General features: G+C 48.3%; 1 protein-coding gene across 1 annotated transcript in view; it reads right to left on the bottom strand.

Annotated features, from left to right (window-relative positions):
* Window positions 1-22563, bottom strand: part of LOC144480348 (uncharacterized) — a 420372-nt gene extending 397809 nt beyond the window's left edge. Inside the window, exon 1 of the mRNA XM_078199763.1 lies at window positions 22545-22563. The gene's annotated coding sequence lies outside the window, so the exon portion shown is untranslated. The remainder of the gene's footprint in view (window positions 1-22544) is intronic.
* Window positions 22564-24467: the final 1904 nt, after the last annotated feature.

Below are 24467 nucleotides of genomic sequence, written 5' to 3'. Positions count from 1 at the left end.
ACCGTGCCGCTCGCTGTAAGGTTTGCAAGATTTCCGGCCTCCGCTGTCTTCCCAGGCAGTGCATTCCAGATTCCCACCACTCTCTGAGTGAAAAGGTTTTTCTCAAATCCCCTCTGAATCTCCTGCCCTTTACCCTAAAACTATGCCCCATTGTGATTGACCCCTCAACCCAAGGGGAACACTGCTTCCTATTCACCCTGTCCATACCCCACATAATCTTATACACCTCAATCAATACCCCCCTCAGCCTTCTCTGCTCTGGAGAAAACGATCCAAGCCTATCCAGTCTCTCCTTATAGCTCAAATGCTCCATCCCAGGTGACACTCTGGAGAATCTCCTCTGTACTCCCTCGAGTGCAATCACATCCTTCCTATGGTGAGGTGACCAGAACTGCACTCAGTACTCCAGCTGTGGCCTAACCTATGCTCTGTACAGCTCCAACATTACCTCCTTGATCTTACAGTGGCCAGTGGTGAAGTGGTATTGTCACTGAGAACCAGGGCAGGATCTGAAGACATGGGTTTGAATCCCACCACAGCAGATGGTGGAATTTGAATTCAATGGAAAATCTGGAATTAAAAAGTCTACGAATGACCATGAAACCATTGTCGATTGTCGTAAAAACCCATCTGGTTCACTAATGTCCTTCATGGAAGGAAAGTGGCCATCTTTACCCGGTCTCAGCTGGCCCACATGTGACTTCAGGCCCAGAGCAACGTGGTTGACTCTTAAATGCCCTCTGAAATGGAGGGCAGTTAGGGATGGGCAATAAATACAGCAATGCCCACATCCTGTCAATGAAAATAAATAACTTGACTTCCAAGTGTAGACATAGATTTAAAATGAAAAAGTCTCAAACAACATGGCTTAACCAATCAAGCTACAAATATATTTTATTGAGAACTAAGTATAGGAGATATGATATAGGTAGAATGCATAGATAGGTTTATGAGCAAGTTCTGCCTGATATTTGAGATAGGAAGAAATTATGGAGAAATTTTCCCTCAGGATTAAGTGTATTTAAAGAGTAGTTATATCCTGGAATCCTCTATGACTCTATAAAATGGGATTAGAATCATTGGGTGGTTTGTCTTTGACAGGTGCAGATGTGATGGGCCAAAGGGCCTTTCCCTGTGCTGTAGACCTCAATCCCTCTCTGACATAGAATTAGAGAAAACCATTTTTGGACAGAGGTGGGGAGAATTTTCTTTCCTCTGAGGGTTGTGCCTCAGAAGGAAGTGGAGGCGGGGTCACTCACTGAATATTTTTAAGGCAGATAGATTCTTGTCAGGCAAGGGAATCAAAGGTTATTGGTGGGTGGGGGTGGGGGTAGGGGGGAGCGGTGGTGGGGTAGATGGGAATGTGGAACTTCAAATGCAAACAGGCCAGCCATGATCACATCGAATGGAGGAGCAGGCTCAAGGGGCCGAATGGCCTCCTTCTGCTCCTATTCCATTTGTATGATTTGATTTGATTTGATTATCGTCACATGTATTGGCATGCAGTGAAAAGTATTGTTTCTTGCGCGCTATACAGACAAAGCATACCGTTCATAGAGCACACAGGGGAGAAGGAAAGGCAAAGGTGCAAAATATAATGTTACAGTCAATGCGAGGGTGCAGAGAAAGATCAACTTAATGTGAGGTAGGTCCATTCAAAAGAAGACATGAAGCCACACCACATTAGGGAAGATGAGTTAGCTGTGAGAATGGCATCATTTTGATCTGATTTGATTTGATTTGATTTATTATTGTCACATGTATTGGTATACAGTGAAAAGTATTGTTTCTTGCACGCTATACAGACAAAGCATACCGTTCATAGAGAAGGAAAGGAGAGGGTGCAGAATGTAGTGTTGCAGTCATAGCTAGGGGTGTAGAGAAAGATCAACTTAATGCAAGGTCGGTCCATTCAAAAGTCTGGTGTCTGTATGTTTGTAGATTCATAATGGTTGCCAAATAGAAGGAAACCATCTGTCCATCCAGTTGTGGTGATTGTCCCTTTAAGCATCAATCTGCAGAGTAAGGGTCACATGACCTGAGGAACCAAATAGGGATTGGGGTGGGGTATTGTCCTGGTGAGCGCGGGCTTCCATAATCGGAGTCATCTCGGGAGCTGATTACAGGCGCGAGGCTCTGTATAGCTTTAACCCATAAATAAACGAGGTGTGTTTTCCCTAAACCCGTGAACGAGCGTCGTTACAACCAGCGCTATGTAAGAATAATTTATCCGCTCCCACTTCCCCACCCTTTCCGGCTCTGGAGACTTTCCTCTTCAGGACCTTATCCACTTCCCTGTGAAAGCCACGATTGAATTTGCCTCTGCCAACTCTCAGACAGCGCGTTCTAGAATCTAACCACTCACCGCTTAAAAAACATCGCTTCTCATGTGACCTTTCACCTTAAACCTGTGACCTCCATCTTGCGACCCATCAGCCAATGGGTACCCTCTCAGGCAGATGTGAAAGATTCCATGAAGAGCAGGTGGGTTCTCTAAGAATAAAGCTGGAAAAACTAAAATAACTGAGCAATAAATTCAATTAAAGTTTCTCAATTTCAATACATTTCTTAAATTTAATAATTTCCTGGCAGACAGGATCTTGCATCGGAATTCTCAGATATCCTGGCTAATATTTATTCCTCAATTATTATAATTTTAAAAAACTGGATTATCTGGACATTATCAGATTTCTGATTGTATGAGCTTGCTGGAAGCAAATTAAGGGCAGCACGGTGGCACAGTGGTTAGCACCGCACCCTTACAGCGCCAGGGACCCAGGTTCGATCCGGCTTTGGGTCGCTGTCTGTGTGGAGTTTGCGCGATTTCCCCATGTCTGCGTGGGTTTCCACCGGGTGCTCCGGTTTCCTCCCACAGTCCAAAGGTGAGCAGGTTTAGTGGATTAGCCATTCTAAATTGCCCCTTAGTGCCAAAGATGTGCAGGTTAGATGGATTGACCATGCTAAGTTGCCCTTGAGTGTCCAAAGATGTGCAGGTTAGATGGATTGGCAATGCTAAGTTGCCTCTTAGTGTCCAAAGATGTGAAGGTTTGTGGATTAGCCATGCTAAGTTGCCCCTCAGTGTCCAAAGATGTGTAGATTAGGTGGATTGGCCATGCCAAATTGCCCCTTAATGTCCAAAGATGTGAAGGTTTGATGGATTGGCCATGCCAAATTGCCCCTTAGTATCCAAAGATGTGTAGGCTATGGTAAATGTGTGGGTTACGGAGGTAGGGTGGGGACAGGGGGTTGACATGGGTAGGATGCTCTGTCGGAGAGTCAGTGCAGACTTGATGGACCAAATGGCCTCCTTCTCCACTGTAGGGATTCCATGATTGGTCGTTATGTTCCTACAGCATCACAGTGATCACAATTCTGAGCTCTGATGAAGGGTCACCGTGACTCGAAACATTGGCTCTATTGTCTCTCCATAGATGCTGTCAGATCTGCTGAGATTTTCCAGCATTTTCTGTTTTGGTTTCAAAAACACTTCACTGATTGTAAAGTACTTTGGAACATCTTGAGGTCGTGTGAGGCACGGTGTAAATACAAGTCTCTAATTTTCTTTTTCTTTACCCCTGGACGTAGGCCGAGAACGTGGTCGCAGCAGCCTTCAGAATTCTGCCCCATGATGGCAACACCCAAGTGTAGAAAAGATCAATGGGTTGATTGTGTGGGGAAGATTCAGGGAGCTGGTAGCAGCTCCAAAGCCTCTGTTCCCAGGGATCAGGGACCACCATCAGGCCTGGGCCTCCTGTACATGCACAGAAAGGAAGGGACACCAGGTGGCACCAGAGGCTTTGCTAATCCCTTGGGCAGGCGAGGCAAGACGCACCCAGACACAGGGCTCTTCCCAATGAAAAATATATTTATCTCCCGGATGCCCCCTTCTATTCTTAAACAGGACAAAATGAGAACTTTGTTCATGTGTTTTCATTCCAGTTTTCCAGCTATTGAGTGTGAAATTTATCATGCATTTTCTATATTAAGTAAGAATTATTTTTAAAGTGTGAAACTTCCGTTTGTTTTTATTCATGCAGAATGAGATAGTTACATTTATGTAGCGCCTTCATTATCGAAGCTCTTCATAAGAAGGGTGAGGATAAGGTGCATGTGGGTGTAATATATTATGTTGTGCGTCAATGTACGGGAGCTTCCCCCCCTCTCGTCCCCAGGGGTTTTGCAGCACTGGAGGCTGCCCACCATTGGCTGGCGTCGGGATCTTCCAGTCCCGCCGCTGTCAGCAGGTTTTCCCGTTCTTCACACCCTCCGCTGCTGGAGAACCCGTGGCTGGGGGTTACCATCAGTGGGATATGAAGATCCCGCCAGTGGGAATGGCCATTAGATTTAGGCCATTGTGTTGTTGCTGGGCTTATTTAGCCTAATCCACTTCATCCTCCCTTGTGCACCAAGTGATGTCCCATTGAAAGGGGAAGGGTGAAGGAACGTAGGAACAGGAGGAGGCCATTCAGCCCCTCATGTCTGTTGCACCATTCAATGAGATCATGGCTGATCTGCAGCCTAACTCCATGTACCTGCCTTTGGCCCACATCTCTTTGCCGAACAAAAATGTATCTATCTTAGATTTAAAGATAGCAACTGATTTTGCATCAACTGCCACTTGTGGAAGAGAATTCCAAACCCCTACCACCCTGTGTGTGTGTGTGTGTGTAGAAGTGCTTCGTAACATCTCTCCCGAAAGGTCTGGCGCTAATTTTTATTTGTGTCGTGACCACCACACCACACAACCCTGCCACAGCAACCTCTGCAAGACGTGCCGGATCATCAACACGGATGCCATCATCTCACGTGAGAACACCATCCGCCAGGTACACGGTACATACTCTTGCAACTCGGCCAACGTTGTCTACCTGATACGCTGCAAGAAAGGATGTCCCGAGGCATGGTACATTGGGGAAACCATGCAGACGCTACGACAACGAATGAGTGAACACCGCTCGACAATCACCAGGCAAGAGTGTTCTCTTCCTGTTGGGGAACACTTCAGCGGTCATTAAAGCTATTACGTTCAGCGTCACCCTTTTCCTGGTCCACAATCTAATCTACTTTCTCTCGGCAACCAGTCACATGCCTTCCCAGTTACAAAATTGTGCAGCACATTGCATATTACAATGTGTTGTAATATGTCTTTAAGAGATAGCAGCATGACATCAATAGAGGGGAAGTGTGTCATGTGATCCAGTCTCAGTTTCACTTTGGTCTGTGAGCGGGGCGCAGCACACACAGCTCTGCTCCTGATGCCTTCAAGCCTTCTCCTTTGCATCAATGTTTTCATGGGCCTCGTCCAAATATATGAACCCACAAAATGTTTGCCCATTCCCTTGTGTGTGACACAACACAACTATTCAGTCAACTTGCTCTGGTGTAAGCTCCAGCTCAGTGGCAGCACTTTCATCTCTGAAGTCAGTTATATCTTGACCTTAGTTGTTCTTGACTGTTGGAACCAAGTTACAACACTTGGCAACGAGGTAAAAAGCAGCAAGATCTTCAGCACAGAACCCGGTCCAGTTGAAGTCAAACTTGCAAAGTAGATCAGAGCTGCAGGGATGCCTGTGCTTGGTAGAGTGGATTGCACTATCATCTCTGCTGAAGAGTGGGTACAGTGTGTTGAGTGATTAGAATATTTCTTTAAAGTAATCAGAATAAAGGAGGAGAGAAAGAAGAGGAAGATGCTATTAAGCATGTGTGGGACCAAAACCTATAAGTTGATCCATAATCTAACGTCCTGAAATATGTCTGATGCAAGCTCCTCTGCCCATGGATTGGATAAAAGGGCACTACCACCCAAAGCCCTCCGTGATTTTGCAATGATTTAAATTCAATTCCATGGGGGGAGCCCCAGGGGAGACCATCGCAATTTATACAGCAAGGCTTAGGCAAATCGTGGAGCATTGTGATTTTGAGACAACACTAAATGACATGCTGAGAGATCGAATGGTCAGCGGAGTAAATGACAAGGTTATACAGAGGAGGTGGCTGGGAGAAACAGATTAATTTTTTAAAAGGCGCAGGAAATATTGTTAGCGATGGAGAGCGCTGAGACAGGCACTGAGAAACTTCAACGGATGCAGAATGGCGCGGTCCACAAGTTAGGGCAGGAAGCTGCAGACAGCAAAGGTGCCAAAAGCAAAGAAGTCCGTTTCTTTTACATCCATGGGACCTGGGCGTCGCTGGCTGGCCAGTATTTATTGCCCATCCCTAGTTGCCCGAGGGCAATTCAGAGTTGGGGCAGTTTTGTCTCACAGAATTGGGATGATGGGTCTGAGGGGCCAATTACAAACCTTTCAGAAACTGAGAAAGGTTATTCACAAATAGAAAAAGAAGGACTATCTGTCGTCTACGGAGGGAGAAAACTCCACCGGTATGTCGAGGAAGACATTTTCTTGTTGTGACGGACCACAAGCCATTGTTGGGTCAATTCAAGGGGCATAAGGCTATCTGACCAATTGCGTCGGCCAGGATTCAGCCCTGGACATGGACTTGATTGGTCAATAAATACAGGTTTGAAAACTGACCAGCTGACAAGCTCAGTCAACTTCCACTGCCAGGGAGTACACCACCACAACAAGCACCCCTCCCACACTCCCCCCCCCAACCACCCCCCCCCCCCCCCCCCCCCCCCGCCCCCCAACCCGCCCCCCTAGCCACTGCCCCGGGTTCCACAAGAAATTGGGATGGCAATTCATTTCTGCCGCACTTTGTCAGTGTCGTCACGGCAATTTTGGACAAGCAGAGAGCGGCTGTGGCATAATGGTGAGCACTGCTGCCTCACAGCACCAGGGGCCCAGGTTCGGTTCCAGCCTTGGGTCACTGTCTGTGTGGTGTCTGCACGTTCTCCCCGTGTCTGCGTGGGTTTCCTCCGGGTGCCCCAGCTTCTTCCCACAGTTCAAAAATGGTGAGTTAGGTTAATTGGCCAAGCTCAATTGTCCCTTAGTGTCAAGGAGATTAGCAGGGTAAATACGTGGGGTTACAGGGATAGGGCCTGGATGGGATTGTTGGTTAGCACTGCTGCCTCATGGCGCCAGGGACCCGGGTTCAGTTCCGGCCTCAGGTCAGTCTGTGCGGAGTTTGCACATTCTCCCCATGTCTGAGTGGGATTCCTCCGGGTGCTCCGGTTTCCTCCCACAGTCCAAAGATATACGGGTTAGGCTGATTGGCCATGCTAAATTGACCCTAGTGTCGGGGGGATTAGCAGAATAAATATGTGGTGTTATGGGGATAGGACCTGGGTGGGATCGTTGTCGGTGCAGACTCGATGGGCCGAATGGCCTCCTTCTGCACTGTAGGGATTCGATGATAAGACACAAAATATTAGCAGATTGAAATGATTTCCAAAGACATGAAGCCAAACCACATTAGGAAAGATGAGCTGAGCTGTGAGAATGGCATCATTTTGATTTGATTTATTACTGTCACATGTATTGGTATTAAGTGAGAAGTATTGTTTCTTGCGCGCTATACAGACAAAGCATACCGTTCATTGAGAAGGAAACGAGAGTGCAGAATGCAGTGTTACAGTCATAGCTAGGGTGTAGAGGAAGCTCAACTTAGTGCCATTTCCATTCAAAAGTCTGACAGCAGCAGTGAAGAAGCTGCTCTTGAGTTTGTGACCTCAGACTTTTTCTTGATGGAAGAAGGTGGAAGAGACAATGTCGAGGGTGAGTCCTTGTTTATATTTAAGGCTGAGATGAGTAGATCTTTGGTCAGTAAGGGAATCAAGGGTTACAGGGAAAGGGCAGGAAAGTGGACATGAGGAATGTCGGATCAGCCATGAGCCTATTGAAAAGCGGAGCAGGCTCGATGGGCCAAATGGCCTACTCCTGTTCCTATTTCTCTAAGGTAAGCTGTAGGGATATAGAGCAAACTCTGGAACTGGGATGAGGCTGGGTGGGGGAGAGGGGGAGGGGGCTCGTTTTTTGGCACACATGATCTTTCTACGAGTTTATGATTCCACCAGGTCTGAACCAGTGAAGGCTGCACTGCCTCTGTCTGGTGGAGCGGGCAAGGAGGTTTGATCGCTCGTTGAGATCCCATCCTTAAAAAAGGTAACTGGAACTGGCCAGTGAAAGAAACTTCCAAGCACATGGGCACAAATCTTCAATACCAATGGGAAGGATCAACATGTGGCCTAACTGTGGTATCAATATTGTGCCATCTTCTGGGAACAGGAAATCATAGAAATCATAGAAACCCTACAGTACCCTACAGTACAGAAAGAAGCCATTCGGCCCATCGAGTCTGCACCAACCACAATCCCACCCAGGCCCTACCACCATATCCCTCCAGATTTACCAACTAATCCCTCTTATCTATGCATCTCAGGACACTAAGGGCAATTTTTTTAGCATGGCCAATCAACCTAACTCACACATCTTTGGACTGTGGGAGGAAACCGGAGCATCTGGAGGAAACCCACGCAGACACGAGGAGAATGTGCAAACTCCACACAGACAGTGACCCAAGCCGGGAATCGAACCCAGGTCCCTGGAGCTGTGAAGCAGCAGTGCTAACCACTGTGCTCCCGTGCCGCCCAATGGCCCAATGCCGCCCATACATGTCAGCCAGACCAGGTGAGGACGACAGATTTTCTTTCCTAAAGAACATTAGTGAACCAGATATGTTTTTATGACAGTCGACAATGGTTTCATGGTCACTATTAGACTTTTAATTCCAGTTTTTTTAAATTTAAATTTCACTCCCTGCCATGGCGGGATTTGAACTCTTGTCCCCGGAGTAATTCTGGGGATTACTGGGATTGCAGATCATGAGGTGGCATGGTGACTGCTGCCTCACTGCGTCAGGGACCCGATTTCGATTCCGGCCTTGAGTTACTGTCTGTGTGGAGGTTGCATGTTCTCCCTGTGTCTGCGTGGGTTTCCTCCAGGTGCTCTGGTTTCCTCCCACACTCCAAAGATGTGTAGGTTAGGTGGACTGGCCATGCTAAATTGTCCCCTAATGTCAGGGGGACTAGCGGGGTAAACACATGGGGTTGCCTAATTGGGATTGTTGTCGGCGCAGGCTCGATGGACCGAATGGCCTCCATCTGCACTAAGAGATTCTATGATTCTATCTCTATCTGAACATCATTCCCTGCCTTTGCTCCATATCACTTGCTATCCAAATGAATCTTGAAAATTTCAATGAACATCCACAGTCTTTTGCGACAGAGTTGCAGATTTCCGTACATATCTGTGTGAAAATAATTATTTCCGTTTTGTTCTTGGATGACCAAGCTTTGATTTTAGGATTTTATTCTCTTTTTTTCTTGATTTCCCCACTAGTGGAAACAGTTTTTCTTCATCCACCCTCTCAAATGATCTAAATATTATTCAGCACCTTAATTCAATCACCCCTCTGTTTTATAAACCCACAGTGATACAAGCCACATCTATCAAATCATTTTAGTGTTTGAAAGGCCTCTGCAGCCCGAGTTTGATATTGGGGACGGGATTCTCACCTTCTGAGATGAAGTAATAGTTGGCCCAAATTTTTTGACCTCGCTTGCGGCTGGGATTCTCCAGTCCGGCTGCGGTGAAAGGAGATTTTGCCGAGCGTCACATTGCGGTAGTGGGGCGAACGAGACCGGAGAATTTGGGCCTATTTCCGCTCCATACCTGATCGCCATGAATCAAACGGATTCATGGGGTGGCACAGTGGTTAACCCTGCTGCCTCACAGCACCAGGGACCCAGGTTCAATTCTGGCCTCGGGTCACCGTCTGAGTGGAGTCTGTGCACGTTCTCCTCATGTCTGCGCGGGTTTCCTCCGGTTTCCTCCCACAGTCCAAAAGATGTGCGGGTTTGGTGGATTGGCCATGCTAAATTGCCCCTCAATGTTAGGGGGATTTGCAAGGTGAATACATAGGTTTGGGGGGATAGGGTCTGAGTGAATCATAGAGAATCATAGAATCCCTACAGTGCAGAAAGAGGCCATTCGGCCCATCGAGTCTGCACCGACCACAATCCCACCCAGGCCCTACCCCCACATATTTTACCCGCTAATCCCTCTAACCTACGCATCTCAGAACTCTAAGGGGCAATTTTTAACCTGGCCAATCAACCTAAACCGCACATCTTTGGACTGTGGGAGGAAACCGGAGCACCCGGAGGAAACCCACGCAGACACGAGGAGAATGTGCAAACTCCACACAGACAGTGACCCGAGCCGGAAATCGAACCCGGGACCCTGGAGCTGTGAAGCAGCAGTGCTAACCACTGTGCTACCGTGCTGAGTGGGATTGTTGTCGCTGCAGGCTCGATGGGCCGAATGGCCTCCTTCTGTAGGGATTCTATGATTCGAACAAATGAATAGAAATTCCCCAATTAGCTCAGACTTATTTGCTTTTGGCTGGTTAAGATGCTATCATTGAACAACAGCTTCTGACGTGAATCTTTATTGTGGAATTCCAGTTGGAGCAGGCTCCTGGAAGCATAGTTAACTGTGTGCCAAAGACAGTTTGAGTAAACATCCAAATTGGGGGTGATTGTCCCTGCAATAAGCAGAACTACTTCCTTTTTTTAATGCTTGGAAAACAGTGGAGGTTCATTTAATGCGGAATCTGGGAGACAAGCCTGTCTTTGATAGCCAGAATATCTATGGAGGAGAGTGTAGAATGAGAGAGGGGGGAGGCCAGGTGAAAACAAAGGGAGTTTATTGATCGGATGCACCTTATCACGTAATAAATTCCTCCAGGAAGGTGGAAGGCTCATTTGACACCATTCTGCTAAAGCATCTCAAACAATTCAGACTGGAAGGTGCTTTCCAGAGGTGGACCCAACCAGCCCAGAATACTACCTCGCCCTTCCATCAACCCTAAAGGCTGTGTGGGAGGAGGTTTCGTATCAGAGTTGACAGGGAGACTGCAAGAACAAGCTTTAACCAGGTGAGGACACTCTTTTTCTTCAATGGCGGCAGGGCTGATGTTCACAGGTCAAAAGCAGGCCAAAGCACTTCTGCATTTTGTACCTTGGGAGGCCAGGTACCTATCGCTAGTCTCCCCGAGTCCCACAAACCACCTTTGGCCAAAGCATGGGATTCTTCCCTGTCACCACGATTATTTTCCCCGAGGAAATGCTCGTAAAAGAGTGGAGGGGGTGACTTTATTCAAACATATCAGAGCCTGAGGGGCTTGACAGAACAAAAGAAGGTTATTGATTGGATTGCACCAGGGGTGGTATGGTGGCACAGTGGTTAGCACTGCTGCCTCACAGCGCCAAGGACCCGGGTTCAATTCCGGCCTTGGGTTACCGTCTGTATGGAGCTTGCACGTTCTCCCCGTGTCTGTGTGGGTTTCCTCCAAGTGCTCCGGTTTCCTCCCACACTCCAAAGATGCGCATGTTAGGTTGATTGGCCATGCTAAATTGCCCCTAGTGTTAGGGGATTAGCAGGGTAAATACGTGGGGTTATGGGGATAAGGCCCGGGTGGGATCGTGGTCGGTGCAGACTTGATGGGCCGAATGGCCTCTTTCTGCTCTTTAGGGATTCTATGATTATATGACAGGGTGGATGGTGAGATGTTTTCAATAGTGGGATAGTCTCCAACAAGGTGACACAGCTACAACTGAAAGTGCTGGTTATTTAAGACAGATGTGTAGAAATTTCATCTTGCAGAGGGTGGTGAATCTCTGGAATTCTCTGCCCCAAAGAGTGGTGGAGGCTGGATCATTAGAAGTATTTAAAGTGGAAGTGGATAAATATTTGATAGAGGAATAGAGGGCGATGGGGAAATGGTACAGAAACGGAGTTGAGGCTGGTACAGATCAACCAGGATCATATTGAATGGCGGGGCAGGCTTGAAGGGCTGAATGGCCTACTCCTGTTTTTATTTCTTGGGTTCTTGTGTTCAGAAATGCCAGATTTTTGCAGTTAAGCAAGGTGTAACATAGAAAAATATGATGCTGCTCAATTTGAATGTTTACTTGTGGGTGATGCTGACATAATTAGGGCGGCACGGTGGCACAGCGGTTAGCACTGCTGCCCCACACTACCAGGGAACCAGGTTCGATTCCCGGCTAAGATCTCTGTCCGCGTGGAGTTTGCACATTCTCCCCGTGTCTGCGTGGGTCTCCTCCGGGTGCTCCGGTTTCCTCCCACAGTCCAAAGGTGTGTAGGTTAGGTGGATTGGCCATGCTAAATTGTCCCTTAGTGTTCAAAGATGTGCATGGGGAGGCAATAGCCTAGTGGTATTATTGCTAGATTACTAATCCAAAAATTCAGCTCATGTTCTGGGGACCCAGAAATCCCGCCACGGCAGATGGTCGAATTCAATAAAAGATATCTGAAATTAAGAATCTACTGATGACCATAAAACCATTCTCAATTGTTGGAAAAACCCATCTGGTTCACTAATGTCCTTTAGGGAAGGAAACCTGCTGTCCTTACCTGGTCTGGCCTACATGTGACTCCAGAGCCACAGCAATGTGGTTGACTCTCAACTGCCCTCTGAACAAGGGCAACTGGCCAGCCAGCAATGCCCATGTCCCACGAATGAATACAAAAAAAAAGGTCAGGTGTATTGGCCAGGTTAAATTGCCCCTTAATAGCCCAGGATGTGCAGGTGAGTTGGATTAGCCATGGTAAATGTATGGAGTTTCAGGGATAGGATTGCTTGTCCTATGAGGAATGTTTGAGGACTCTGGGTCTGTACTCATTGGAGTTTAGAAAGATGAGGGGGATCTTATTGAAACTTAGATCATAGAAATAGATCATAGAAACCCTACAGTGCAGAAGGAGGCCATTCGGCCCATCGAGTCTGCACCGACCACAATCCCACCCAGGCCCTACCCCACATATTTTACCCACTAATCCCTCTAACCTACGCATCCCAGGACTCTAAGGGGCAATTTTGTTTTTTTTTAACCTGGCCAATCAACCTAACCCGCACATCTTTGGACTGTGGGAGGAAACCGGAGCACCCGGAGGAAACCCACGCAGACACGAGGAGAATGTGCAAACTCCACACAGACAGTGACCCGAGCCGGGAATCGAACCCGGGACCCTGGAGCTGTGAAGCAGCAGTGCTACAGGATACTGCCTGGATAGAGTGAATGTGGAGAGGATGTTTCCACCAGTAGGAAAAACTAGAACCAGAGGGCACAACCTCAGACTAAAGGGACGATCCTTTAAAACAGAGATGAGGAGGAATTTCTTCAGCCAGAGAGCGGTGAATCTGTGGAACTCTTTGCCGCAGAAGGCTGTGGAGGCCAGGTCATTGAGTGTCTTTAAGACAGAGATAGATAGGTTCTTGATCAATAAAGGGATCAGGGGTTATGGGGAAAAGGGGGATGAGAAAAATATCTGCCATGATTGAATGGCGGAGCAGACTCGATGGGCCGAGTGGCCTAATTCTGCTCCTATGTCTTGTGGTCTTATGGAGCTGAGGGCCTGGGTAACATGTTCTGTCAGAGTGTTGGTGCAGGCTCGATGGGATGAATGGCCTCTTCTGCACGGTGGGGATTCTATGATTCTGTGACTCTGTGGCTGTCGGCTGTGTACTGTTCTGCTTGGCATGGTTGAAGAGTTGGAATTGTGCTTGTAATTTGATGCTTGACTGCGCCCAGGAATCCAGGGAAAGGAATCTCAGGAGGCGAGATGGAAACACGGCGAGGTGGGCCATTGTTGAAGCTGTCCACATTGTGATGACTTCGAAGGTGAAGATTAACAGTTCTTAAACACAAGCTGCATTGAAATAGCTTTAACTTTAAATATTAACCTTTGTGAAGGAAATGATATTGTCAAACTGTAAGAGACGATGGAAGTGGGACTAAGGCCACAAACGTATTCTCCTAAATACTTTTATTTATGGAAAAACAAGTTATCTGTGTTAAATTCATCCCTAAAATTGCCAGCAGCCACTACCACTGGAATTTTCCCATCCCACCCGCCATGGGAATCGTAGCGGGCAGGGGGCGCAGACTATGCAAAGGCCTGTTGACATCCCGCGGGATTTTCCGGTTCTGGGGCGTGGGCGGCTGGAAAATCCCGCCCTACTTTCAACGTTCAGTAAGGATGTTGACACAATGATCGAAGCTAGTTTTCATCGAATCCTTGGAGTGCAGAAGAGGCCATTCGGCCCATCGAGTCTGCACCGACTCTCTGACAGAGTATCTTACCCAAGCCCTCTCCCTTATCCCCGCAACCCCACACATTTACCATGGCTAATCCACTTAACCCACACATCTCGGGGCACACAAAGGGGCAATTTGGCATGGCCAATCTACCCAACCTGCACATTTTTGGACGGTGGGAGGAAACCAGAGCACCCGGAGGAAAGACACTCAGACACGGGGAGAACGTGTAAACTTCACACAGATAGTGACCCAAGCCGGGAATCGAACCTGGGTCCCTGGCGCTGTGAGGCAGCAGTACTAACAACTGAGTTCTTCCTGCTGCCACCTGATTGATGGCATTCAGGCCAGGCGGTTTGCCTGGAGCTACTATTTCTCTTTGGAGGTCAAACAGTGAGTGTCTGTGTTCAGGTCCACAGGGCAACACTACAAATTCTAGCAGCTTGGGGAAGGTCATTGACATAACCTACATGTTGAACAAAGGACATATTTCCCCAGGGCAGGATCTTGAGATGTTTAATTGGAGCCAGGGTTCCTTTTGTTCCTGGGGGCATTGGCTTCAGGTTGACTAAAGGAGGCTCCTGGTGGGAAGCGATTGTGTGTTGGAACATTGCGCATTAGACTATTAGCACCAGATTGGAGACAAGGAGTTGCAAACAGCTGCTTTTGTTCATTGTTGGCTGGGGCAGACAAAACCATTTTGTTGGTTTGGTTAGAATGTTTGTGCAATGCAAGAAGTGTTCATTCAGGATATTTGAGGTGTTAGCCTTTGTTTGCTTTCCAACTACTCAGAAACTTCCAGAAGCCAGCATGTGACCAGCTGGAGCCATCTTCTCAGTGCAACAATTGTCTACTTTGAAAAAAAAACACCACACGTATACCTCCTTTAATCTGGTCTATTGCATTTGCTGCTCCCAATGTGGTCTACTCTACATCAGAGAGACTAAACGCAGACTGGCTGACCGCTTTGCCGAACACCGTCGGCCCGTCCACAAGCAAAGCCTACACCTTCTTGTCGCTTGCCATTTTAACACACTATCCTGCTGCCATGTCCACATGTCCGTCCTTGGCCTGTTGCAATGTTCCAGTGAAGCCCAACTGGAGTTGGGTCGCTGGCTTGCACTCCAATTGGCTCTTTGTGTACAGTCCCAGCAGACAGGGGCCATTGAGGTTCTTCCTCTTCTGAATCTCTCTCATCCTCCAGTTCTTGTCCCTCAGCTGCTCACACGAAGGGTCATAACTCCCTGGCTCCACAGCGTCACATTTAGGGTTAACTTCAAAGATGCATTGGGGAATCCCTCCAGGAAGCTCTCACATAAGGGTTGACCCGGCAATTATCCAGAAGCGGTGACTGACCCTGGGTAATGGCATTGGGATAGAAATGATCCAACAGGTGGACAGAGTGGTGAAGAAGGCATTCGACATGCTTGGTTTCATTGGTCAGAACATTGAATACAGGAGTTGGGACGTCTTGTTGAAGTTGTACAAGACATTGGTAAGGCCACACTTGGAACACTGTGTACAGTTCTGGTCACCCTATTATAGAAAGAATATTATTAAACTAGAAAGAGTGCAGAAAAGATTTACTAGGATGCTGCTGGGACTTGAATGTTTGAGTTATAAAGTGAGGCTGGATAGACTGGCATTTTTTTCCCTGGAGGCTTAGGGGTGATCTTATAGAGGGGCATAGATAAGATAGATAGTCAACATCTTTTCCCGAAGGTAGGGGAGTCTAAAACTAGAGGGCATAGGTTTAAGGTGAGAGGGGAGAGATACGAAAAGGTCCAGAGGGGCAATATTTTCACTCAGAGGGTGGTGAGTGTCTGGAACAAGCTGCCAGAGGCAGTAGCAGAGGCGGGTACAATTTTGTCTTTTAAAAAACATTTAGACAGTTACATGGGTAAGATGGGTGTAGAGAGATATGGGCCAAATGCGGGCAATTGGGAATAGCTTAGTTGTAAAAACTGGGCGGCATGGACAAGTTGGGCCGAAGGGCCTGTTTCCATGCTGTAAACCTCTACGACTCTATGAAGCTTCAATGGTGTAAAGTTGACAGCTGGTGGTTTTTTTTGCTCCAAGTGCATGAATATTTGTTATAATCCCTTTTAATAAATTCTTATTTGTTTCATTAGCCCCTTTTATAAATGCATTTAATACGTTCGTATTGGTTTAATCAGTTTTGAACTCCCATCAGTGCTGCCAATGCTATTCTACATCCAGAGAAGCCTACAATCCAAACAATCCCAAATGCTTGCTCCGCCTGCTACTCTCTGCCAAGAGAGGATAAAATCTCGTTAACTCTCTTTGGTCGCAAATGTCCAGTCATTGAAGATAATCAAAGGTCTGGAACATTACTTGGTAACTGTCAATCCCCACCCCTCCTCCCCGCGATACAGAGAGAGGCAGTAAGGGTAGGAAGCTATTAGGAGATGGCTAATTAACAGGCTGTCACAGCATTTACAATCCAATTAGGGATTTATGTGGATTTCTGAATTCGGGAAGGTACCTCTTCCCATTCCAGTGGAGTTTGGCACCCCGGACTCCAGTGAGGCAGTGCTTAGTGTTGGGCTGATGGAGGGACACTGAGGGCAGAATTTTCCCGCCCTGCCTGCCAGGGGAATCGTGGTGGACCCTGCAAAGGTCTGTTGACCTCGGGTGGGATTTTCCGGACTTGGGGGGAAGCGCGACCGTAAAGTCCCCGCCCTGAGTCACTGCCACAGACATTAGCGTCCATGGGGTGGGCGGAAAGTCCACTGCACGGGGCGGTCAAAGACATCCATCTCCAAGTTTTGTATCAGTCAATGGCAAGGCTGCAATGTGGGCAGACTGCTGATTAGCTCCTCAACAATCTTTGAAACAACGGACTCCATCGTCCTGCTGTGAAGCCGTCTTCTCTCACCCGTCAGAGAGGGGACGGAATGGGGGGGATGGAGAGTGAGGACAATTTGTAAGATCATTATTCAATGGATAAATACAGGCTAATTACCCTTGTGATCACTCTCAGTTGCTGCCCATCACTTCTGCAAGGCGGTATGGTGGCACTGCGGTTAGCACTGCTGCCTCACAGTGCCAGGGACCCGGGTTCAATTCTGGTCTTGGGTGACTATCTGTGCGGAGTCTGCGTGGGTTTCCTCCGGGTGCTCCGGTTTCCTCCCACACTCCAAAGATGAGCGGGTTGGGTTGATTGGCCATGCTAAATTACCCTTTAGTGTCAGGGGAATTAGCGGGATAAATACATGGGGTTATGGGGGATAGGGCCTGGGTGGGATTGCGCTCACTCGATGGGCGGAAAGGCCTCCTTTTGCATTGTAGGGATTCTATGAATGAATAAAGACATAGGAGAAGGAATAAGTTACACAGCTCCTGGAGCCTGCTCCGCCATTCAGTAAGATCATGTTAGAACTTCTGTGTCAGATCCACTTTCCCACCCAACCTCCATTCTGTGGCCTTACAATGAGGGGACAACTAAACAGGACTGGGAGGTCGTTCATGCTAAAATAACCTGCAATATTTTCTGTTTGAGCTCAGACATGGAAACTACCGCCTGATTCAGGTAGGGGAGGACAGTAGCATCTCCGGAACTGTCAACCAATAGGGAAACAATTAACTTGAAAGAAATATTGACAAAGAATTTACTTGCAACCAGAGAAAAGTGTACGTAACCAGTAATCTTCTGAGCGACAGTTTTTTTTTAAGGAGTTTCTGGCCCTGACTCATTAACTAATTGATGGTTGATTGAAGTTCAGGCTCCTTTGGGGTGGCACAGTGGCAGGGTGGTCAGCACTGCTGCCTCACAATGCCAGGGACCTGGGTTCAATTCTGGTCTCGGGATTCTGTCTGTGTGAAGTTTGTACATTCTCCTCCTGTCTGCGTTCCCTCCGGGTGCTCTGCTTTACTCCCACAGTCAAAAGGTGTGCGGGTTAGGTTGATTGGCCATGATAAATTGCCCCTTAGTGTCAGGGGGATTAGCAGGGTAAGTATGTGGGGTTACGGGGATAAGGCATAGGTGGGATTGTTGGCAGTGCAGGCTCGATGGGTTGAATGGCCTCCTTCTGTACTGTAGGGATTCTATGATTCTCGATAAAGCTTGTGAGACCAGCAATAAAATATGTGAGCGGGTAGTTATCCTCTGAGTGGGCTAAGTTAGGGTTTTCAGTTGTGAATTCTAGTATTGATCGGTGATCAGTATTGAGTGCATACACAACTATTGCCTTTGTTTGAGATTCTTAGTCAAGGAAACATAGCAAATAGGTGCAGGAGGAGGCCATTTGGCCCTTTGAGCCTGCCCCTCCATTCAAAGAACAGGGTGGCATAGTGGCACAGTGGTTAGCACTGCTACCTCACAGCGCCAGGGACCCGGGTTCAATTCCTGGTTTGGGTAACTGTCTGTGTGGAGTTTGCACATTCGCCCCGTATCTGCGTGGGTTTCCTCCCACAGCCCAAAGATGTGCAGGTTAGGTGGATTGGCCATGCTAAATTGCCCCTTACTGTCAGGGGGGCTAGCTAGGGTAAATGCATGGGGTTATGGGGACCTGGGTGGGATTGTGGTTGGTGCAGACTCGATGGGCCGAATGGCCTCCTTTTGCACTGTAGGATTCTATGATTCTATGAACAAAGTACAAAACAGCGCAGGAATAGCCCCTTCAGCCCACCAAGCCTCTGCTGACACGCAGTTTCTATCCCTCTATTCATTACGATCATGGCTGATCATCCAACTCAATGGCCTGATTCTGCCTTCCCCCCATATCCTTTGATCCCCTTCATCATGAGAGCTATATCTAACTGCTTCTTGAAATCAGAGGGTGATTCTTCCAGGCCACTGAGCTAATTTTTTAGTGCAACGGGCTGCGAGACTCAAGCGGCACCTGATATGAGGGATACGCGCAGGGCGTCCTGTCCCGGATTTTCGGCGGCGTCACCTCTGCACCAGAAATCAGTGGGAGCTACATAGGTTATTCGAATAAGTGTTACCATGCAAGTTAAATAGTATCCGTGGGCCCGGGACTGATGTGTCCCGACCCGCTATCCTCTTCCCCACCCACCAGCGGGGATTACAGTAGCTCCCCACTTTTGGGGACTGAAGGGGGGCGATCGGGGCCCCTCCCAGAGGGCTGTGGGGTTGACCCATGTGCATTGGCACCTTGGCAGTGCCAGCCTTGGCCCCTGGCACTGCCCAAGGGGCAAAGCGCCAATGCCCAGGGGGCACGCTGGCATTGCCCATCAGGCATGGGATGGTACCAGGCGGTTGGGGGGCCCAATCAGGGACTGGGCCTGATGGGGGAGTGGGGCTGCCAGGGGCGATTGGTGAGTGTGCGGGGGTCCCGCTGCCACTCGGCAGTCAGGATTGGTGGGGGAAGGAGGGAGGCTAGCGATCGAGGCTGGCCATTGGGGTCGGTGGGGGTGGTGGGCAGCCGGTTGGGATACGGGGGGGGTGGGGGGTTCGGTACTGTGGGTGGGGGGGGATCGGGGCTGCGGGGGGGGGGTGGTGTGTTGAGGCTGCTCCCACGCATGCATGGGGGGACAGCTATCAGGCGTGTGGAAGGTGGAGAACTGACATTGCAGGGGTCGCAGGTTTGCCAGCAATCGGGAGGCCGGCAGTGCAGGGCCACTGCATATGCGCCAATGTCAGCGCAGACAGATGGCGCATGTGCAGTGACCGGCTCAGCGCTATGCTGCCGGCCTCTCCAGCGGGAATAGGCGCCTGAATTTCAGCGCGATTCACGCTCGAGCAATCTGCAGCTCTCAGGTGTGGGAGATTCATTTTGAGACTGCCACTCAAAAAACCAACGTGATTCACTCCAGTTTCCATGCAAATCCAACTCAGCAGTTTTTCAGGAGAATCCCAGCCACAATGTTTTGGCCTCAGCTACTTTCTGTGGTAGTGAATTCCACAGGCTGACAACTCTTTGGGTGAAGAAATTTCTCCCCATCTCTCTATCCTAAACGGTCTACCTTGTATCCTCAGACTGTGACCTCTGGTTCTGGACACCCCCACCATCGGGAACATCCTTTTTCCATCTACCCTGTCTAGTCCTGTTAGAATTTTATAGGTTTCTATGGGATTCCCGCCTCATTCTTCTGAACTCCAGCAAATACAATCCTAACCGAATCAATCTCTCTTCATAGGTCAGTCCTGCCATCCCAGAAATCAGTCTGGTAAACCTTCTCTGCACTCCCTCTATGGCAAGGACATCCTTCCTTTGATAAGGAGACCAAAACTGCACACGATATTCCAGGTGTGGCCTCACCAAGGCCCTGTATAATTCTATCAACACATCCCTGCTCCTGTACTTGAAACCTCTCACTATGAAGGCCAACATGCCATTTGCCTTCTTTACCGCCTGCTGCACCTGCATGCTTACCTTCAGTGACTGGTACACAAGGACACCCAGGTCTTGTTGCACTTCCCCCTCTCCTAATTTATGACCATTCAGACAGTAATCTGCCTTCTTGTTTTTGCTACCAAAGTGGATAATCTCACATTTATCCAAATTAGACTGCATCTGCCATTTATTTGCCCACTCACTTAATCAAAGGAATTTTCGCACCCTGCTCACCACGGGAATCATAGCAGGTGGGGGTGGGGTGTGTGGGGGGAGGGAGCGGGGCACGCAGAAACCATGCAAATGTCCATTGACCTGGTTTTGGGGCGAGCTCAGCTGGAAAATCTCACCCAAATCACATAAAAAATCTTTGCATCCTCCTCACAGCTCACCCTCCTACCCTACTTTGTGAAAGAAGGGAGATGAGGTTTACTGAAAGTTTTTTAAATTGTCAGCACTTTTGCAAGCTGGGCCTATGCTCAGCCTCAAAGTTCAGCCTTACTGCTATATATTTAACAGAGTTACAGATTGCTTTAAGAGATAATCATATGATTTGATGCTGATGTCATTAGGGTGTTGCACAGGCTGCTGTTTTACTGAAAGGTTCCACTCTGTACAGGCAAGAAGACCTAAAATAAATCAGTTGTGTTATTTTCAATCTATGTGTGCAACCCACATTCTTTTCTTTTTGTTAAAACCCACAACCCCTAACATAGTTAAGACATTACACTTACAAAGAGATCAAGTCTAGTGATGACAATAGTGTGGATGAGTGTTTAAGCAGCAGATAGGCTGGCGAGTTGGGGTGTATTAAATGCAGGCAATGTTAGAGAGGTGGAAGTCGGTGGTCTTTGTAGCAGAGAGCGTGGATGGTACATGGTTTGAGAGGCTGCATTGAATGTGAGGAGATGAGAAACAATAGTGTAGCATAGCCAGACTGACAGTGGATGATGTTCGCATCTTTTATTGGAGCCATTTCCTTGCAGGATCTGGAATTTGGGGAGATTCACGTAATCGCAGGAAAGACAGATACGGATTTAGGAGATGCCAAAATGTGTTCCAAAGTTTGGAAAGGCAAAGGACATTAGAGATAGAGGCGGTACCTTGCAATGAGAGAATGGTCAAGGGTGGATGAATTGAGATGATCAAATAAAGCACTCAGGGGGTTTGGTCCTGGACTGTTACAGGCACTGAACACTGCTGCCAAAAGAATATCTTGTCATTAGAGGTCACGCCATCCTAAAGCAAAAGAAAATCGCTGGCACCTTCATGTTTGACTCTGAGGCAGTACACAACAGAATTTAGCTTCTTTCTCATACTAACCCACTCCTTTGAGCTCTGGCGAAGACTCATCCAGACTCGAAACACTGGCTCTGTTCCTCTCCTCACAGACGCTGTCAAGACCTGCTGAGATTTTCCGGCATTGTCTGTTTTTGTTTCGGATTCCAATATCCAGCAGTATTTCGCCTTTACATTCCTTGCCTTGTAATGAATAGATCCGATGGTGACTGTACAGGTCACAATTCACAATAAGTCAAGAGTTCTCTGATTAAGCTTTTCAACAAAGTACACTGAGTAAAATAATTGTTAGATACCAAAAAGAAATCACTCACGTTTAAAATTAAGAACAATATGTTATTCTGTTTATTCAATATTCTGCATTTAATTTAATATACCGACAGTTTTTCTCTTAAAAGTCAATTTAGAACCAAACTCTCCCACAGAGAAAGTGGACAAATCCCCAACCAAACAAGCCCCTGGAGACGATGGGCCAGTTCTGCTCAGGATCGGGAGAGACTGTGATCTGCATTGGCCATCATACCACTCATGGAATCATTGAATCATAGAACCCCTACAGTGCGCAAGGAGGCCATTCGGTTCATCAAGCCTGCACCGACAACAATCCCACCCAGACCCTAACCCGTAACCTCACGTATCTCCCTGACAATATGGGGCAATTTAGCATGGCCAATCCACCTAACTCGCACATCTTTGGACGCTAAGGGGCAATTTAGCATGGCCAATCCACCTAACCTTCACATCTTTGGACACGAAGGGGCAATTGAGCATGGCCAATCCACCTAACCTTCACATCTTTGGACACTAAGGGGCAATTTAGCATGGCCAATCCACCTAACCTACACATCTTTGGACACGAAGGGGCAATTTAGCATGGCCAATCCACCTAACCTACACATCTTTGGAGTATTCTCTGACATTCCCTTATTCTACTTCAATTTATACACAACGTATCCTGTTATTTTAGGTTGGATAATATTCTACTATTTCTAAATTGCTGTACAGAAAAAAAGATGCTTGCTTGAGATATACATTTGACTATTTATTTTATTTATTGTTATTTATGTCACAAGTAGGCTTACATTAACATTGCAATGAAGTTACTGTGAAAATCCCCTAGTCGCCACTCTCCGGCGCCTGTTCAGGTACACTGAGGGAGAACTTAGTATGGCTAATGTATCTAACCAGCACATCTTTCAGACAGTGGGGGGAAACCAGAGCACCCAGAGGAAACCCACGCAGACACGGGGAGAATGTGCAAACTCCACACAGACAGCGACCCAAGCTGGGAATCGAACCCGGGTCCCTGGCGCTGTGAGGCAGCAGTGCTAACCACTGTGCCATCGTTCAAAAACATGCCATTGGCTGTAAGGAGCTAGAGGAGGTCCTGAGGCCATGAAAGAGACTGTATGAAAGCAAATCCTTTCCCTTGGTCTTCTCAGGAAAGTCGAGAGCCTTAGTGATTCACAAGGTCAGTCAGACATGTGGAGGGAATGTATGATGTTGGGCCGTCACTTCCAACCAGCGGCGTAGCATCATGGCCCGCTGAAATTGCAGGAATTTAGAGTGCATTTATCCACTCTGGAAAACTTTGTTGAAACTTCCTCTGGCTGGAGCTGCTTGCGACGTGCAGCGAAAGAGTTTTCCCCGAGGATCATGGCGCAGTGCAACATTCCCCCGAGTGCCATGGCGCAGTGCAACATTCCCCCGAGGATCATGGCGCAGTGCACCATTCCCCCAAGGGCCATGGCGCAGTGCAACATTCCCCCAAGGGCCATGGCGCAGTGCAACATTCCCCCAAGGGCCATGGCGCAGTGCAACATTCCCCCGAGTGCCATGGCGCAGTGCAACCCTGGCGAGCTCGGGGAGGTCGTGCCCCACTTTTCTACTCTGAAGTGGCAGCCAGAACCCCGGTAAATTTCCAGGGCCCAGTGAAATTGACAGGAGAAGGTAAGTGCTCCGGTAAACGGGTGGGATTTGGCTGGTTGGGAGTGGGGAAGATGGGTCGGGAGGTGGGGGAGGGAGGAGGTGGGGAGGGCCGAGTCAGATCAGCAGGGGGTTGTTGTTTGGGAGGGGTCTATTCGGATTAGGGAGTGTCGGGGGGAGTGGGGGCTACGGGGCCAGAGGTGAGTGGAGGGGTTCGCCGGTTCGGAGGTTGCTGGTACAGGTCTGGGAGATGGAGTTGGGATAAGGCTGGCACTGGTTGGAGTCAGGGTGAGTCTAGGTGTGGGTGAGGGGGGGGGGGGGGGGGGCACATTCAAGGAGGGGTGGGGGATTCAGGTTGGGTTGAGCCAGATAGGGCGGGCATGAAGTTGGGGCCATGGGTGGTGGGTGGTTAAGTCCCGTGCAGCTGGGGGTTGGGGGTAGAGAGGGGGGTTGGGAATGCCCTTGTTGGGGGGGGGGGGGGGTGATTAATCAGGGGGTGAAGGTTCTGGAGTACAGTGGGAGGGGAGGGGGTCCTGTGGAGGACTTAGTCTGGGTGTTTAAAATAGTTATGCTGAAGTTAGAAGTGAATTTATTTCTTCTCTTTCAGAATAACAGTGAGGGTAGATTTAGCAGAAGCATTGAAGTTAGCGATTGAAATCACTCTGTCAGTTATTCCCAGCCCAGAGCTATTGTTCACAGGAAGCAAGGGCAGCAGATACACGGGAACACCACCACCTGCAAGTTCCCCTCCAAGCCACTCACCATCCCAACTTGGAAATATATCGCCGTTCCTTCACAGTCGCTGGGTCAAACTCCTGGAATTCCCTCCCCAACGG

This window comes from Mustelus asterias, chromosome 28 (genome assembly GCF_964213995.1).
Source record: "Mustelus asterias chromosome 28, sMusAst1.hap1.1, whole genome shotgun sequence".
Classification (NCBI taxonomy): Eukaryota; Metazoa; Chordata; class Chondrichthyes; order Carcharhiniformes; family Triakidae; genus Mustelus; species Mustelus asterias.
This window is presented reverse-complemented; position numbering and strand designations above follow the sequence as displayed.